At 37.3% G+C, this 17,362-nt stretch overlaps 1 pseudogene; it reads right to left on the bottom strand.

Annotated features, from left to right (window-relative positions):
* Positions 1 to 4: 4 nt before the first annotated feature.
* On the bottom strand, positions 5 to 16,898 carry LOC129725461 (uncharacterized; annotated as a pseudogene).
* Positions 16,899 to 17,362: the final 464 nt, after the last annotated feature.

The following is a 17,362-nucleotide window of genomic DNA, read 5'->3' as shown; positions in this document are numbered from 1 at the left end:
AAAACATATTCGAACTTGTTTATTCAAGAAACACTTAAGAGCGAAAGATAGAGTCCAAATATGTCTCTAATTCCTTTCTATGAAATTGATCCAAATTCCATTTTTGGTTGTTAACAAAAACGATTTCTTCTCAAATTCGAGTGGCAATTGCTGCTTTTTGGATATCTCCACTCGGTACTTACTGAGTAGTTTGGCGATGCCCACCTTACTCTGGGTAAGTCCAAACTTCATACCGACACAAATTCTAGGCCCTTCTCCAAAACCTAGGAAAGCATACCGATGGCGTGCTTGTTTGTTTTCGTCAAGAAAGCGATCCGGATCGAAGCGGTTGGGGTCAGGGAAAATCTCCGGATCGTAGTGGATAGCATGAACCGGAATGATAGCAGTCATTCCTGGCTTCATCAACACCCTCTTGCTGTTGGTAGAATACTGCGGTGGCAGCTCAAACTCTTTGGTGCACATTTTCGATAGGGTATAGACAGCCGAGTGCATTCTCAACGTTTCGTACATGGCTCTTTCCAAGTAGGTTAGTTGTTGTACAGCTTCATCAGTGAGTTTTCCATTGTGTTCCTTCAACACACGGTCGATTTCGTCTAGCACTCGGTCTTGAATGTTTTGATTGGCAGCCAGCTAACGAAAGTAAGCATTGATTTGAATGGTTAGAAAAACTATATGTTCAGTGTTCATACCTCATGAAGCAGAAAGCTCATTGTGGTACTGGACGTCTCGAAACCTTCGGTTAGAAATGTAACCGAGTGACCTACAATTTCGTTGTCTTTTACTTCGACAGATCCATTCTGCGATAGTGAATCATACATAGCCTGGAACATGTCTTGTCGTTTAACTTCCCCTTGCTTCCGCTGCCGAATAAGCTCTTTTACTATTTTTCGAAACCATCGATCCACTTCGAATGGTATGAAGCTAAAAAAGGATTGCATTACTTTTTGTCATGAGATGCAGAAACTACATACGGAATTCTAAAAATTGATGCAAGCTTTGGTGCAAAGTGTGCTAACATTGCTCGAATCCAGGGAACAATCGTACTAGGGTTAAATATCTGGAAGCACATGCGACGAAATTCGGCATCCGGATTTGTGAATGACTCCGCATCAATACCGAAAGCAGTGCTAGCCACCACGTCTATGGTATACATGGCGCAAATCTAGTAATGATTTAAAAAAATAAGTACCGACAATACCGAACGATAATCTTACAAAAACATACCTCTTTTGCCTCAAAATCTGGTTTGCTTTCGCGAGTTCTGCTAACGAAATCCAAAAAATTTTCGGCTACATTTTCTATCACCGGCAAGACGGCTCGTATTTTGGGCGCAGAAAAAATAGGCGCTACTTGTGACCGGCTTTTCTTCCACTGTTCCCCATGCTGTACAAAAGGATTCGCCGCTAGCAGCGGGTCAATTCGTTCGTCTATTTCGAACAGATTTTTGTTGAAGCGCTGAAAGTTACTAACTAGAATATCCTTCACCAGCTCCAAATCTCGAACAACGATCGCAGGTTTGTTGAACAGCTCATAGATTCCAACCCAAGTGGCTGAAGGATAGGCGCTGAAAATGCGAATCGGTGAATAATGAAGATTTTATTTCCAACACAATCGTTTTACCGGTAAGTTTCTTCGAAGATTTCTCCAAAATTTTTCCTGCCCGCGACTTGCTCCAACATATTACCAAATACAGGCAACGGTAGGGGGCCATCAATATTACCAACCCGGCGCCAATAGCTGCAGTACCACTTATAGTAAACACACACGGCTAAAACAGCCAGCGCGGCGTACAACGCGATCATGATTTCGATACGTCTTCACTCGTTCCCTCGCGAAGAACCAATGAAGAAGGCTACCGCCTAATCAGTGGCAAACAACGCAAGGCAAGTGCCTGTTGACGGTCTGTGTTTGAGTAGATGGGTGGAACAATTTATATTAAATATAAATAACACATTCGACCGATGATAGCGCATATTTCATTTTGGAGCGGTATCAAATTCTCACCGCTTATCACTTTGGTGGGTTTTATTAGTTTTAATGAAAATTGGCTATAAAAATTTAAATTTTGTAGGTGTTTAGAATTTGGCGATAGGTGTCTTAGTGATAGTGTATCGTTTGTTTTTTTTTTAGGTTCTAATACTGAATTTTGTATCAATGAGACATTATTTAGGGCGAAAATCAAAAAAAAAAATTCGATTCATTTTTTCAATAATTTCAAAATAAAGCGTAATACATAATATTGAAGAATTTTTTCTAAATCCAAATGTACTAATAAAAGGAGAACCTTGTGGTATTTTGATTCAGCAAAATTTTTCTAGAAAAATGTAACTTAAACACTGAAAAAATATAATTCTTTTAAAACCACTACCACAAAAAAACTTTGTTCCCAGACATCTCCGATGATATCATATCAACTGTTTACTTTTGAAGTCAATCTATGAGAAAAAAAACCCTTTCCGTTTTTTTTCGTATTTAAAATGAATTTTTGTGCAAGCACTAATTACTTTTGACAGTAATGTTCAGTTGGTTGACTTTTCATGCATAGCCCAAAAATTAAGAGCGCGCAACTGAAGTATTTTATAATGAATCATCAGTTAACTATTTTATATAACTATTTTATATGACAATTGACAAATGGAGATGTTATAGCCAATAAAACTATGATAAGTAAGTAAGAGAATGCAATAGACGTGTGAATTTAAAAATCGAGAGCGTAACGAAAATCATCCAATTTCAAATGCCTATAAATCGGATATGTTACATTTTTCCTTGTATACAATGTGCTATTTAAAAATAAGTTTTTACCGTAAATTAGTCCAAATTTTAATGTACCTTTGTACCACTCAGGAGTTTGGATATGAGCCACTGAACACAATTTATTATTCGATCTAAAACCAACTGACTAAGTCAGCCCTAATTCCTAATAAATTTTGACAACAGTGGTGTTCGATAGAACTCTGCACTCAGGAGAAGTATTAATTTTATGTAAATCAATCGATCAGCCTCGGCCTTTACTGGGCTTTACACCACAGTAAGTTCATAACAATTTTAGAACGATTTCAATGAATAAGCCTATCCATTTTGATAACGTGACTATTGTTTGGTTTCCGAGAAGAAGCTCTAGGCTTATGAGCAAAAATGGTCAATTGCGTGCAATTTTATGAAAAAACGGGCAATCATTTCGATCGACTATTTTTTATCTGGCTCGAACTTTACGCAGAAGTTCCTATGGACCAGAGTCATTTTGTGCTCTTGAACTCTTTTTACTAACTTTGACTTTGTTGGCCGACAGACCATTTATCGGTCTAAGACCGAACTACTTAGAGATGTCCAGTAGGGTTGAACAAAAAATAATTGTTAGTTCCCATGCACTTTCCGTGTTCCTTATGGGTCCTATAACAACTGTGTAACTTTTCAGATCGATCGGTGTAACTATATTTTTGCGCTCGATTTTTAAAGTTTCCATACGATTTTATATGGGAAAAACAACTTTTTCAAAACTTATTCTCTAGAGATGTTTAGTTGGCTCCAAAAAATATAATGATACATGATATCTGTAGGAAATTTTCCTGGGGAAAACTTTTCTGAAGACCGTAAGACGCTACAATGCTTGTAGAAAAAGTTATTCACCCCAAACTGATTGAATGTCTGACGAGCAGCTCACCATTGAATTTTTCCAGCAACACTGCATGCTGCTATTGCAAACTTGCTTAAGGATGCGAAATAATTTCGCGTGGAATTAAGCTTGAAAGTGTGATCTTCCGAGCAGCCTCCAAGATAAATTTCACGCGATATCATTTCTTATCACATGTTTGATTTTGCAACAGCAGCATGCTGCAGTGCAGCAGTATTGCTAGATAAATTCAATGGTGAGCCGTTCGTCAGATATTCAATCAGTTTGAGGGAAATAACTTTTTCTACAAGAATCGTAGCGCCTTACAGTCTTCAGAAGAGTTTTTCTCAGGAAAATTCCCTACAAATAACATGTATTTATATATTTTTAAGAGCTAACTGGACAACTCTAGAGAATAAGTTTTGAAAAAGTGGACCTTCCCATATAAAATCGTACGAAAACTTTAAAAATCGGGCGCAAAAATATAGTTTCACCGATCGATCTGAAAATTTACACAGTTGTTGTAGGACCCATAAGGAACACGAAAAGTGCATGGGGGCGAAAAAATAACACCATCGCTTTTTTCCCTTATAACCGTGTCCCAGTCTAATGTCCAGCTTCTTCTGTCTTGGGAGTCAAAAACTTCGAGCAATCGTCGAACGCTTTTTTCAGTGTTCATGTGCCATGTTTGTAAAGGGTCACCGGGGGAATCAACGTCCTATACAGCGCTAGTTTTGTACAAGATCTTAGCTGGTTGCGTCTGATGCGTTTGCAAGTTATACTCCCGGAACATATCGAGGGAGGTCAAAATTTGATCCGATACGGAAGAACACTTTGAGTAACGTAATGCCTTGATAGTCGTTCGATATTTGTTCATCCGCCCAGATCCTCAGTATTATCTGGTGAAACACATTGCAACTGCGTGTGTGCAATAGGGTCTACTGCATAAAATTCCCTTCCTCCGGAATTTGGCCACCGAACCTTCTGAATCGCTGCAATTTCCCCGTCGTTGTAGATCTCGAGCAATCGAGCCAGCTCGCGTCGGTTCATTGAGAGATCGGAGGTTCCAAATACCCAATTTCCAATCGTTTGCCGATTTCTATTTCCGTGTTCGCAGCCTAGGTCTTAACCGATTGTTCCGTTTCGTATTTCTAATGTCGTTGTTCGAGGTTAAGAGATTGTTTCGACAAAGTTGTAGATAACAATTTTCGCCACACATGTGAAAAGGGCCCATGTGCCATATGTAAACAAGCCAAATTTTCTCGTTTTTTGATTAAAACAAGCGAAATCTGCCCTTACCAGTAAGCTTTATTGATAAAAGAATTTACTCTTAATCAAACAATCTTATTTGTACGGGTAGATTAAGCTTGTATTTATCGAAAAACGTGAAATTGAGGCTTGTTTACATATGGCACATGGGCCCTTTTCACATGTTTGGCGAGAATTTTGTCTTTTTGAAAAAAAAAAATATTTCAAATTGATTAATTAGAATATCGAACGTTTTCGGCAGTGATTTTTTGAGCTGGTTTACTACAGCAGTCTTATGCAAAAACCTGCCGAAGACGTTCGATACCCTGTGTCTAAAGCCAACACGGTTTGTTTGATTGGCATGTCTTCAGCAAAGTTGTAAACAACAATTTTTTCTCTCCAGAAAAAATATACGCCGTTAGACAGAAAAGAAGAAAATACAAAAACCTAATTATAAGTAAAGAATGTCGAAAAACTCACTTTTTATTAATCTGATTTTTTCTACGAAATCTACACACTGTAAACTAACCAATAACAGTTCACTGAACTTGGAGAAATCATTAACTAGCTGAACCGTTAACTTCGTCTCACCTTTTTTTTTTGCTCTTCGTTTAATCAATTTTAAACATTGAAAGCATGGAAATTCATTCAAAAATTGTCCCTGCGCTTTTTTATAGTTTGCAAATGCATGACAAATCTTATATTGGATACATTAAAACTCAAAAGGCAAATTGTTTTGAATGATTGGTTTTCAGAATGAGAATATCCACTCCTTGATTTGTGCCTAAAGTATCGTTACTTGTAATACATTGGTTTTTGGATGCTTTACGTCCAATCTTGCCCCATTCCATAATTTTGGTTTGTTGAGGTTTCTAAGCATTATCTGTTGGATGGTTGGTTCGTGATTATAGGGTATAGGTTTAAGCAGTGGCGCCTATTTTAAGCAGTCGAAGAAAACAGGCCTCAAACTCGTGAATTTTGATCAATATCGACAATTTCAATGATGGAAACGAAAACTTTGATTGTTTAGCTGTCTTACGAATATAAGAAATACCGTTAATCACAAAGAAATCTGTGCACAAACAATAATCGAAACAAATCGACCTATATTGCAGCCATTCAGGAGTCACTTCGGGTGCTGAAAAAAAAAACGCCTGCAAAACAGATAGAAGCTGCTTTAAATAGGTTCGGGGTGATTGGAATAGTGTCCCTCGATTGGTAACGTTAATTGATTATTGTTAAAGTTTTCTAACTTTGTTTCACAATCTGAAAACAAGTTCTGATATAGAAAAAAATAGAGAACAGATTGATATACTTTTGTTTGAATTTCACCCAACACATTTCGAATATTTCGTCTCAATACACAGGCGGTTGCTAAAGCTGCTTAGAATAGGTTTCCTACCCTACTTACAATCTACTAATTTATCATACAACATCTTTTTTTTTTCACACAACATTTATTTGACACGGCCCAATACAAATTAATGTTTTACGGACCCAATTAAATCTAATGCCTTATGGTCTAAAATATCTTATAATCTAAAGGCAAATTTTTTATCCTCGCTGCCGACTACGAGCTGAAACTAAATCTATTACTGAAACTAACATGGTTTTTTTTATCCGAGATTCGTTCCGCTGTTAAATGGGCACCTTGATGCTTTTCAAATAGCTATAAACAAGTAGCATGTAAGGCAAGTTTCGTTGAGCGAGGATATCACGAACTGGCACATAGGGCTGTATTCCTCGGGCCCTGAGGGTATCCAAAAGTAGAGATCTGGCGCCGCGGTATTCAGCACACACCCAAACCACGTGTTCAATGTCTTGGTACCCCAATCCACAAACGCAATGATTACTGCTCGCCAGCCCAATACGCAGGAGATGTGCATCTAACCCGTAGTGGATGGACATAATCCGAGACATCATGCGAATGAATTCTCGTCCTACATCCAACCCACGAAACCAAGGTTTGGTGGAAACCTTGGGGATGATGCTGTGTAGCCACCTCCCCAGTTCTCTCTTATCCCACGAGGCCTGCCAGTTGATAAGTGTATTCTGACGTGAAAATTTTAAAAATTCATTGTAGGCAATTGATCTGTTGTAAATATCACCGTTTGTTGCGCCCACCTTAGCCAAAGTGTCCGCTTTCTCATTGCCCGGAATGGAACAATGAGAAGGGACCCACACTAAGGTAACCTGAGAAGATTTTTCGGATAAAGCACTCAGATGTTCCCGTATTTTCCCCAGGAAATACGGAGAGTGCCTTACATCCTTCATCGATCGGAGAGCCTCAATAGAACCGAGATTGTCCGTAAAGATAAAGTAATGGTCCGTGGGCATTTTTTCAATAATTCCTAAGGTATACTGAATTGCAGCCAATTCTGCGACGTAAACAGAAGCAGGATTATCGAGCTTGTAGGAGGCGATAAAATTATTGTTGAAGATACCGAAGCCAGTGGACCCGTTGAGAAGTGATCCGTCAGTATAAAACGTATTGTCGCAATTGATGTTTTTATATTTGTTAAAAAATATTTCAGGGATCTGCTGCACGCGTAAGTGATCCGGGATTCCACGAGTTTCTTCCATCATGGATGTATCGAAAAACACAGTAGAAACAGAAGTATCTGACAAGTTGACACGATTGGAGGTGTATGAGAAAGGATTTATACTTTGAGACATGTGATTGAAATACACAGTCATGAAACGGGTTTGAGAATTAAGTTCAACTAGCCTATCGAAATTTTCAATTACCAAGGGGTTCAAAACCTCACATTTGATAAGAATGCGAGTAGTCAGATCCCAAAAGCGGTCTTTTAAAGGGGGAACGCCCGCCAAAACTTCCCAACTCATCGTATGGGTCGAATGCATGCAACCTAAGGCAATACGCAAACAACGATACTGCAATCGTTCCAGCTTGATTAAATGGGTATTTGCAGCGGAGCGGAAGCAGAAACACCCGTACTCAAGCACCGACGGTGAATTCACTGCTTTCTCAAGGTTAAACTGTTAAGATCGCAGCGAGAAATAATTCAACCAATTTCATTTTTTTAGTTTTATAACTTTTTTTGTTTTATTAAATTTTTCAAACTTACATAAGATTCTCTTGAATCCCCCTCTCCCCCTTTGTAAGAATTCGTAAGAAATTTGGATACCCCCCCCCCCTCTCCCCCTTACGTAATTTGTGCATGACCCCTAATGTGGTACGAGCTAACAAATCTGAAGGTTATTCCACTGGAGCTGCTGTTTTAGACATAGAAAAAGCATTCGACAGTGTTTGGCATGAAGGTTTGATTGCAAAATTGTTAACTTTCAATTTTCCAATTTTTATAATCAAAATTTTAAAAAAATATTTTACTGATCGAACTCTACAGGTTGCCTACCAAAATTCAAAAATTGATAGATTTTCCGTCAGAGCAGGTGTGCTCAAGGTTCAGTCTTGGGTCTAGTCTTGTTCAACATATTTAGTTCAGATCTTCCTGACTTTTTTTTTTTTAAGGGGGGATTTGTTAGTAGCTTAAGTATTTATGATAAATATTAGTAGATAATGAGTATGTGTGTCCAATCACAAATGGTGACTTCTCAACACTGTTAGAAATTTGTAATTTTAATTGTTAGGATTTGTTTGCTTTCGCAATTAGGACTTATCATTCGTAGGGATTTAAACCTACTTGTCAGAAAAGGGGAAGTAAACTTACAACTAACTTAGTTGCTAACTTATTGGCTATAAAGAGAGCTTAGCGTAGCAATTGAGGATTGCAACGATTTTTGTCGAAAATTGTTAATAATTTTATTTGACATAGCTTCTAATGGTTCAACACCAGTAAGTCTATGTAATTCGAGTGTACCAAACCAAGGAGGACGCTTCAAAATCATTTTCAGAATTTTTGTTCTTTAAACAAAGTTTAGAATTCCTGTTAATGAGAGGATATAAACATCTCGTATATTTGATGCACTTGGCTTGTATACTCTCAATGTGCTCTTTGAAAATAAGTTTTTTATCATAAATTAGTCCCAAGTACTTAACCTTGTCGGACCAACTTAAAATAACCCCATTCATCTTGACAACGTGATTATTGTTTGGCTTGAGGAAAGAAGCCCTAGGCTTATGCGGAAAAATTATCATTTGAGTTTTAGAAGCATTGGGAGAGATTTTCCACTTTTGCAAGTAGGAAGAAAAAATATCTAAACTTTTCTGCAATCGACTGCATATGACACGAAGACTTTTTCCTTTTACGGAAATGCTTGTGTCATCGCAGAACAATGACTTTGTGCATCCTGGAGGCAAATCAGGAAGATCTGAAGTGAATATGTTGTACAGGACTGGACCCAAGACTGAACCTTGAGGTACGCCTGCTCTGACAGGAAATCTATCAGATTTTGAATTCTGATAGACAACCTGCAGAGTTCGATCAGTAAGATAATTTTTTAAAATTTTGATTAGGAAAATTGGAAAATTAAAAGTTTGCAATTTCGCAATCAAACCTTTATGCCAAACACTGTCGAATGCTTTTTCTATGTCTAAAAGAGCAGCTCCAGTGGAATAACCTTCAGATTTGTGAGCTCGTATCATATTAGTAACTCTGAGCAATTGATGAGTTGTGGAATGCCCATGGCGAAATCCAAACTGTTAATTTGCAAAAATTGAATTTTCGTTGATGTGTGACATCATTCTGTTAAGAATAACTCTCTCAAACAGTTTACTTATTGAAGAAAGCAAACTGATTGGTCGATAACTTGAAACTTCAGCTGGGTTCTTATCCGGTTTTAAAATGGGAGTAATTTTTGCATTTTACCATAATTTGGGAAAATATGCAATTTTGAAGCAGCAATTGAAAATTTTCACTAAAAAATCCATTGTGCTCTCAGGGAGATGTTTGATTAGTATATTAAAGATTCCATCGTCACCAGGTGCTTTCATATTTTTGAAATTTTTAATAATTGATTTAATCTCATTCAAGTTAGTTTTAATTATTTCTGCAGGTAAAAAGTTCTGGGAAGTAATTAAATCAAATTGACGTGTGACTTCATTTTCAATTGGACTCACAAAATTCAAATTTGAGTTATGAACACTCTCAAACTGCTGAGCAAGTCTTTGAGCCTTTTGTTCATTGGATACAAGAAAACGTTCACCATCTTTTAAAACTGGAATAGGCTTTGAAGGTTTCTTAAGAATCTTCGACAGCTTCCAAAATGGTTTTGAATATGGTTTCAATTTTTCAACTTTAGTCTCAAAATTTTGATTTCTCAGAAGAGTAAATCTATGTTTAATCTCTTTCTGTAAATCTTTATAAATAGTTTTAAAAACAGGGTCACGAGAACGTTGATATTGACGTCTGCGGACATTTTTCAAACGAATTAGAAGTTGAAGATTTTCGTCAATTATTGGTGAATCAAATTTCACTTGAGCCTTTGGAACAGAATAATTCCTGGCATCAACAATTGCACATTTTAATGCTTCCAAAGCGGAATCAATATTCACTTCGTTTTGCAAATCAAGCTCATTATTGAAATTTCTCTCAATATGAGTTTTGTATCTTTCCCAATTAGCCTTGTTATAATTAAAAACAGAGCTCATAGGGTTTAAAACTGATTCATGTGATAAAGAAAAAGTTATTGGAAGATGGTCAGAATCAAAGTCAGCATGTGTGATCAAATCACTACATACATGACTTTGATCTGCCAGCACCAAATCAATTGTTGAAGGGTTTCTTACAGAAGAAAAGCATGTAGGACTATTCGGAGACAAAATAGAATAGTATCCTGAAGAACAATCATTGAATAAAATTTTGCCATTGGAATTACTTTGAGAATTATTCCATGAACGATGTTTAGCGTTAAAATCGCCGATTATGAAAAATTTCGAACGATTTCTGGTGAGTTTTTGTAAATCACCTTTAAAATAATTTTTGAGCTCGCGTGTGCATTGAAATGGTAAATATGCTGCGGCAATAAATAAAATCCCAAGTTCAGTTTGAACTTCAATTCCCAAAGTTTCAATAACTTTCGTCTCAAGATGGGGAAGAGCACGATGTTTGATTCGGCGATGAATAACAATTGCAACTCCACCGCCGGAGCCCTGAATCCTATCATATCTATGAACCACGTAATTGGGATCATATTTTAATTTTATGTTAGGTTTCAAAAATTTTTCAGTAATAATTGCAATATGCACATTATTTACTGTTAAAAAATTAAAAAGCTCATTCTCATTGGCCTTCAATGAGCGAGCATTCCAATTTAATATTTTAATTGTTTTATTTAAAATCATTGCTAAATTTTAAATTAGAAACAATTTTAATAGTAAAATTTGTGCCTATTTGAATGGCTTCAAACATTGATTTTGCCTGCAACATGGCGTTCATAAGATCGAACATTGCCTGTTGCAAAAAAGAAAGTTTACCTGCCGTAATAGGCCCCAGGCAGTTGACATTAGAAAAAATATTTTCGGCAGCAATATTGGCTGGAGTAATAGGTGTACAATTATTTTCTAGCGTGTTTTGCTTACCCATATTAACGGTCATTTTCGAACTACCAACACTAGGCGGTATAATGTTCGAACTACCTGTAACCTGTGCATAAGTTAAACGGGTATGCAAAGGAGTAGGTAAACTATGCGTCACTGGTACGCTTGGCGAATTTTGTTTTGAAGTTGGTTTTAATTGAGAAATTGAATTTTGTTTACCTTGCCTTGCCTTAACAATTGCTAAACGGACTGGGCATTGATAAAAATTTGACATATGGTTGCCGTTACAATTCGCACAGCGAAAATTTTTACTCTCTTTCACAGGACATGTGTCCTTTTTGTGAGAAGAGTCTCCACAATTAAGACATTTTTGGTCCATGTTACAGAATTTGGAACCATGGCCATAACGTTGGCAAGTACGGCATTGGGTGATATGCTTTTCACCTCCGCCATACTTCCTATAAATTTCCCACTTTACACGCACATTATACAAAGCATGTGCTTTTTCAAAAAATTTTAAGTTGTTAACCTCATTGCGGTTAAAATGAATTAAATAATTAACAAGGGAAATTCCAGTTCTCTGACTGTTTTCGCCTCGTGATTTTTGTTTCATTAGAATTACTTGGGTAGGGGCTATGCCAAGTAATTCTGTTAAAGTAAGTTTGATCTCATCAACGGTTTGATCGTTGGTGAGACCTTTCAAGACAACCTTGAACGGCTTGGCGTTCTTGGTGTCATATGTAAAAAATTTGTACATCTTGTCAGTTAAATACTGAACAAGACGATCACGACCCTTTACTGAGTCGGCTAATAAGCGGCATTCACCTCTACGGTCAATTTGATAGGTAACTTTAACGTCAGAAACAAACGTTGAAAGTTCCTTTTTGAATATATTAAATTCAGAAGAAATAGTTACCACAATAGGTGGAACTTTCTCCTTTTTTAAAGATTTTATATTCTGTATAGTTTCATTATTGGTAACTTCCATTTCACCAGCTTTTTGCTCAGGCAAAATATCAAAAGGATTGTCACTACAGACACTCGATGTGTCAGAAAGAGATGCCTCTCTTTTCCTCCCCGCAGCGATGCGAGGTTTCTTTTTCCGTCCAGCCATTTCAGGTGATACGAAAAAAGTTAAAACAAATGTTAAATTCAAAAGTAGGTAGTCTTGAGAAAGACTGATGGGAAATAACTTTCAGGTAGTCTTTAAAAGACACACTGACAAAACACAAACTTTGAAGCTATAGGCAGTCAAAGACCAGTCCACAAGCAACCGAAAAAACGTCTGATCTGTAGGACAGTTCAAGACGCACTGAGATCTTCCTGACTTGCCTCCAAGATGTACAAAATCATTGTTCTGCGATGACACAAGCATTTCCGTAAAAGGAAAAAACCTTCGTGTCATATGCAGTCGATTGCAGAAAAGTTTAGATATTTTTTCTTCCTACTTGCAAAAGTGGAAGATCTCTCCCAATGCTTCTAAAACTCAATTGATATTTAACCTTATAAGACTAGGCCAAACAATAATTACGTTGTCAAGATGATTGGGGTTATTTCAAGTTGGTCTGAATAGGTTAAGTACTTGGGACTAATTTACGATAAAAAACTTCTTTTTAAAGAGCACATCGAGATATATCCTCTTATTAACATGAATTCTAAACTTTGTTTGAAGAATAAACTTTCGATTTACAATCAATTTTTTAGACCAGCAATGGTTTATGCTGTAACGATCTGATGAATAAAATTCTGAAAATGATTTTAAAACATCCTCCTTGGTTTGGTAGAATTACATAGATTTACTACTGGTGTCGAAACATTAGAAGCTATGTCAAATAAAATTATTACCAATTTTCGACAAAAATCGTTGCAATCCTCAATTGCTACAATGAACTCTCTTTATAGCCAATAAGTTAGCAATTAAGTTAGTTCATTTTCATTTTTCATTTTTGGGTGCAGAAGGTGGCCGCAGGACCAAGTCTTCAGTGCTTAAGCACTTTCCATGCTGTACCAGAAAAGAGATTTAGATTTGGCATCGCAGCATAGTAACCCAAGAGGTCAAATAAATCCTGCGTTGGAATGCCGTATAGTAAGACAAGTTTGAATATAGTGGATAGTCGAAGGGATCAGTGCTGGTAGTTGCAGAAAGATGCATGAAAAGAAAAAAAAGAATAGTTGTAGGTATCTGTGGTTGATGCTAATAAATTTCGTCCATTCGTAATATATGTTAGGTATGTAATATTTGTCACGTATGCCAGTCTGCGTCCTGGGCCGCTCAAGGCAACCCCTCCCAACCGCACATATATTTAAATATTTTTATTCATTAAAACTCATGTCAGAAGAAACATTGGATAAATAGTAATAACAATAATAACCTTATTTGCTTTATTACATACCTGCTGTGCTTCAATCTTTTACTTACCCTGTTTTATGTCTGTTACCTTTAATCATTTTTTTCATTGACCTTTGTTTGATTGTATTCCTCAGGGTAATTGCTTGATTCTTCGTTTGCTCTAATTCTTGATTTTTCTCGCATTTGAAAAAAAAACATGGACTCAATTACGGATGGCAAATTTGGTAATGGGATTACATTAGCAGACAGATAGTAGATGACCACAAATTGTCTGTGTAGCCTAATAAATTACTAACCGATGAAGTTGTTTACTCCCGGAGTAACACGTGCAGCGTGTTTTTTAGAGCGATAAGAAAGCAGTTATGTAAAAAAATATATGAAGTTCGTCGGGAACCCAATCAAAACAGTATATACATTTGAATAAATAACTAGAAATGTTATGGAACTACTTTGTTTACAAATTCACAACAGAGCCACCATTTAAAGGAAGCAAATTACCATATTTCATTGTATGTCGAATAATACTTTCCTTTATTCATCCAAGAGTTATAAGTAGTGTCTTCATTGCACAATCTGGTTCCGCAAATTTCGTCCGGATAACATCGAAATGCACGTGATTTGTTGACAAAACTGTTCGACAATTGAATACTTCCTTCTATTCTGTCCTCTCGACAAAATTGATCCAAATTCCTTTTTTAGCCGTAAGCAAGAGCGATTTTTTCTCGAACTCGAGTGGCAAATGCTGTTTGCTTGAAAGTGTAACACGATACTTGCTAAGCAGCATCGCGATTCCTATTTACTCTGCAGTAGACCAAATTTCATCCCGGGGCATATTCTGGGCCCTTCTCCAAATCCGAGAAAAGCGTATCGATGGCGCGCTTGCCTGTTCTCCTCCAAAAATCGATCCGGATCGAAGCGGCTGGGATCGGGAAAAATCTCCGGATCATAGTGTATGGCATAGATCGGAATAATGGCCGTAACCCCCGGTTTGATCGATACCCGTCTGCTGTCGGTAGGATACTGCGGTGGAAGCTCAATTTCTTTTGTACACATTTTGGACAGCGTGAAGATAGGTGAATGCATTCTCAACGCTTCGTACATGGCTCTTTCCAAGTAAGTCAACTTTGAGACAGCTTGCTCGGTTAACTTACCATTGTGGTCCTTCAACACACAATCGATCTCATTAAGCACGCGATCTTGAATGTTCTGATTGGCGGCTAGCTGAAAAAGCAAAGATTGATAAAATAAACAGAGCAAAATTTCAGACTTTTCAAACCTCAAATAACAGAAAGCACATCAATGTACTCGAAGTCTCAAAACCTTCTGTGAGAAATGTAACGGAATGGCCTACGATTTCGTTGCCTTTCACTTCGACGGATCCATTTTGTGATAATGAATCGTACATTACCTGAAACATGTCCTGTCGTTTGATTTCCCCTTGCTTGCGCTGCCGAATAATCCCCGATACTAATCTGCGAAACCACCGATCTACTTCTTTTGGAATGAAGCTAAAAAAGAGTGATTTTCATATCAACTCTATGTCACTAAAACTATGCTACTGCATACGGTATTTTTAGCACGGATGCAAGTTTTGGAGCAAAATGGGTTACCATTGCCCGAATCCAGGTGAAGATCGAATTAGAATTGAATACTTGAAAGCACATGCGACGGAACTCGGCATTCGGGTTCGTAAACGATTCCGCATCGATACCGAAAGCACAACTAGCCACTACGTCTATCGTATACTTGGAGCAGATCTGTAATCAGAAATATCCAGTAATTGAAAAAGGTAAAAGATAGGGTAAAAGACCTTACATCTTTAGCCTCGAAATCTGGACTGGTCTCACGTGTTCGACTAACAAAGTCCAAGAAATTCTGCGCCACATTTTCTATCACCGGAAACGCCGCCCGTATCTTAGATGCAGCGAAGATTGGCACCAACTGGGAGCGACTTTTCTTCCATTGTTCCCCATACTGTACAAAAGGATTTGCCGCAAGCAGCGGATCAACCTGTTCGTCTATTTCGAACAAATTTCTGCTGAAGCTCTGGAAGTTACCGATGAGAATGTCCTTCACCAGTTCGAGATCACGTACGACGATAGCAGGTTTGTTGAACAGTTTGTAGATTCCAACCCAGGTTGTCGACGGGGAGGCACTTAAAAAAAGAAAGTTAAGCGATTCGATTAGAAACCAATGGTATTTGATACTTACCAGTAAGCCTCTCCAAAAATTTCTCCGAAATGTTTCCTACCCACAAGTTGCTCAAACATATTACCGAACAGAGGCAAAGGTTGGGGGCCATCGATGTGCCCCACCCGGTGCCAATAGCTGCGGCGCCACTTGTAGTAAACGCATACGGCTAGAACCGCTAGTGCGACGTATAACTCGATCATGACTCGGCTCGACACCAGACGCTACTAAATGAAGACACTCGTCTAGTAATCAGTACACGAGTGCTTGACAATCAGTGTTTGAACGAATTGGCGATGGAAGATGAACTGCAGTTGGTATTCTTTATATTACGTCGGGTAAAATCATAGGGGGGAAGATAGGTATTAGAATGCCTTAGCGCATAGAATTGAGCTTTCACCCTACACAACTTGTTGTGATAACTGTTAGAATCAACTGATTTTTTTATAGTACATTAAAGGTAGATGAACACGGTTATCACTCCCAATAAGGACGTTAGTACAATCCATTTTTGTTGAGAAAAATGATTATTACCCGGAGTATATTGCATACTCTTGAAATTATTGTAATTAAATATCAACGAGTTTTCGACTTTTTTACGATACAGGTCAATAACAAATATCGATGATTCACATATTATATAACTTATTTATATTTGCGCCTAATACGGTAAACATACTTTTTTAATAATCGCTAATAGGTATTCAAATATAAAGGAAATCATTCCTTGTTCATTTACACATTCATAAATTTTACAAAAAAAATGATACAATATAAAAAGACAACATTAATTTCATTTACCAGAGAATCAAAAACAAGAATACATTAAACTAGCTACAGCTTCAAACTCATTACGGAAATTTTACAATAACAAACAACAAGAATTACGCAATACACACGGAACACGTGAAAAACGTACAAAATAAAATAGAAAAATATGCAATAATACCTAAGAGGATACATTCCTACTAGAAATCATAGGCAAAATGTTGCCTTTGAGCTGCCGTAATGAATGCGAATAACGATGTTGTAGCCTAGAAGAGATGCAGATGAAGACATGCTGGCCGAAAGCGGTTCGACAGGAGCTGCAAAGGAAAACGATAGGTGTTAACGTTCGCAATTCTTTTTTAGTTCCCTTGCTGAGATATTTTCTCAAAAGTTTATATGCAAAATTTCAACTCGGTCAGATAATATTTTGATTTTATTTCCCCAGTTGTGTGACAACTTTCCACATCTTTTTTATTCAACCGAAGAAAACACTATGTGAAAAAGTAAAATATGTAATATTTTGCTCACCATTTTTTTCATACGTTTCGGTAATTTTTGTTCTCGGATCAGTCTTCGGAATGGAACGGACCGGATCGAAACTCGAAATTGACTCTTGGTTACGATGTCGATCACTGTTCGGTAATCAATTTGTTTGTTTATTTCACCGTTGTCATAGTCAACATTGCAATATACATTAATGCAACGCATGCTGTTGTAAAAATCATTGCGTTAA

Source organism: Wyeomyia smithii, chromosome 2 (assembly GCF_029784165.1).
Source record: "Wyeomyia smithii strain HCP4-BCI-WySm-NY-G18 chromosome 2, ASM2978416v1, whole genome shotgun sequence".
NCBI classification, from domain to species: Eukaryota; Metazoa; Arthropoda; class Insecta; order Diptera; family Culicidae; genus Wyeomyia; species Wyeomyia smithii.
Note: the sequence above shows the minus strand (reverse complement) of the source record. Positions and strands in the feature narration are given on the sequence as shown.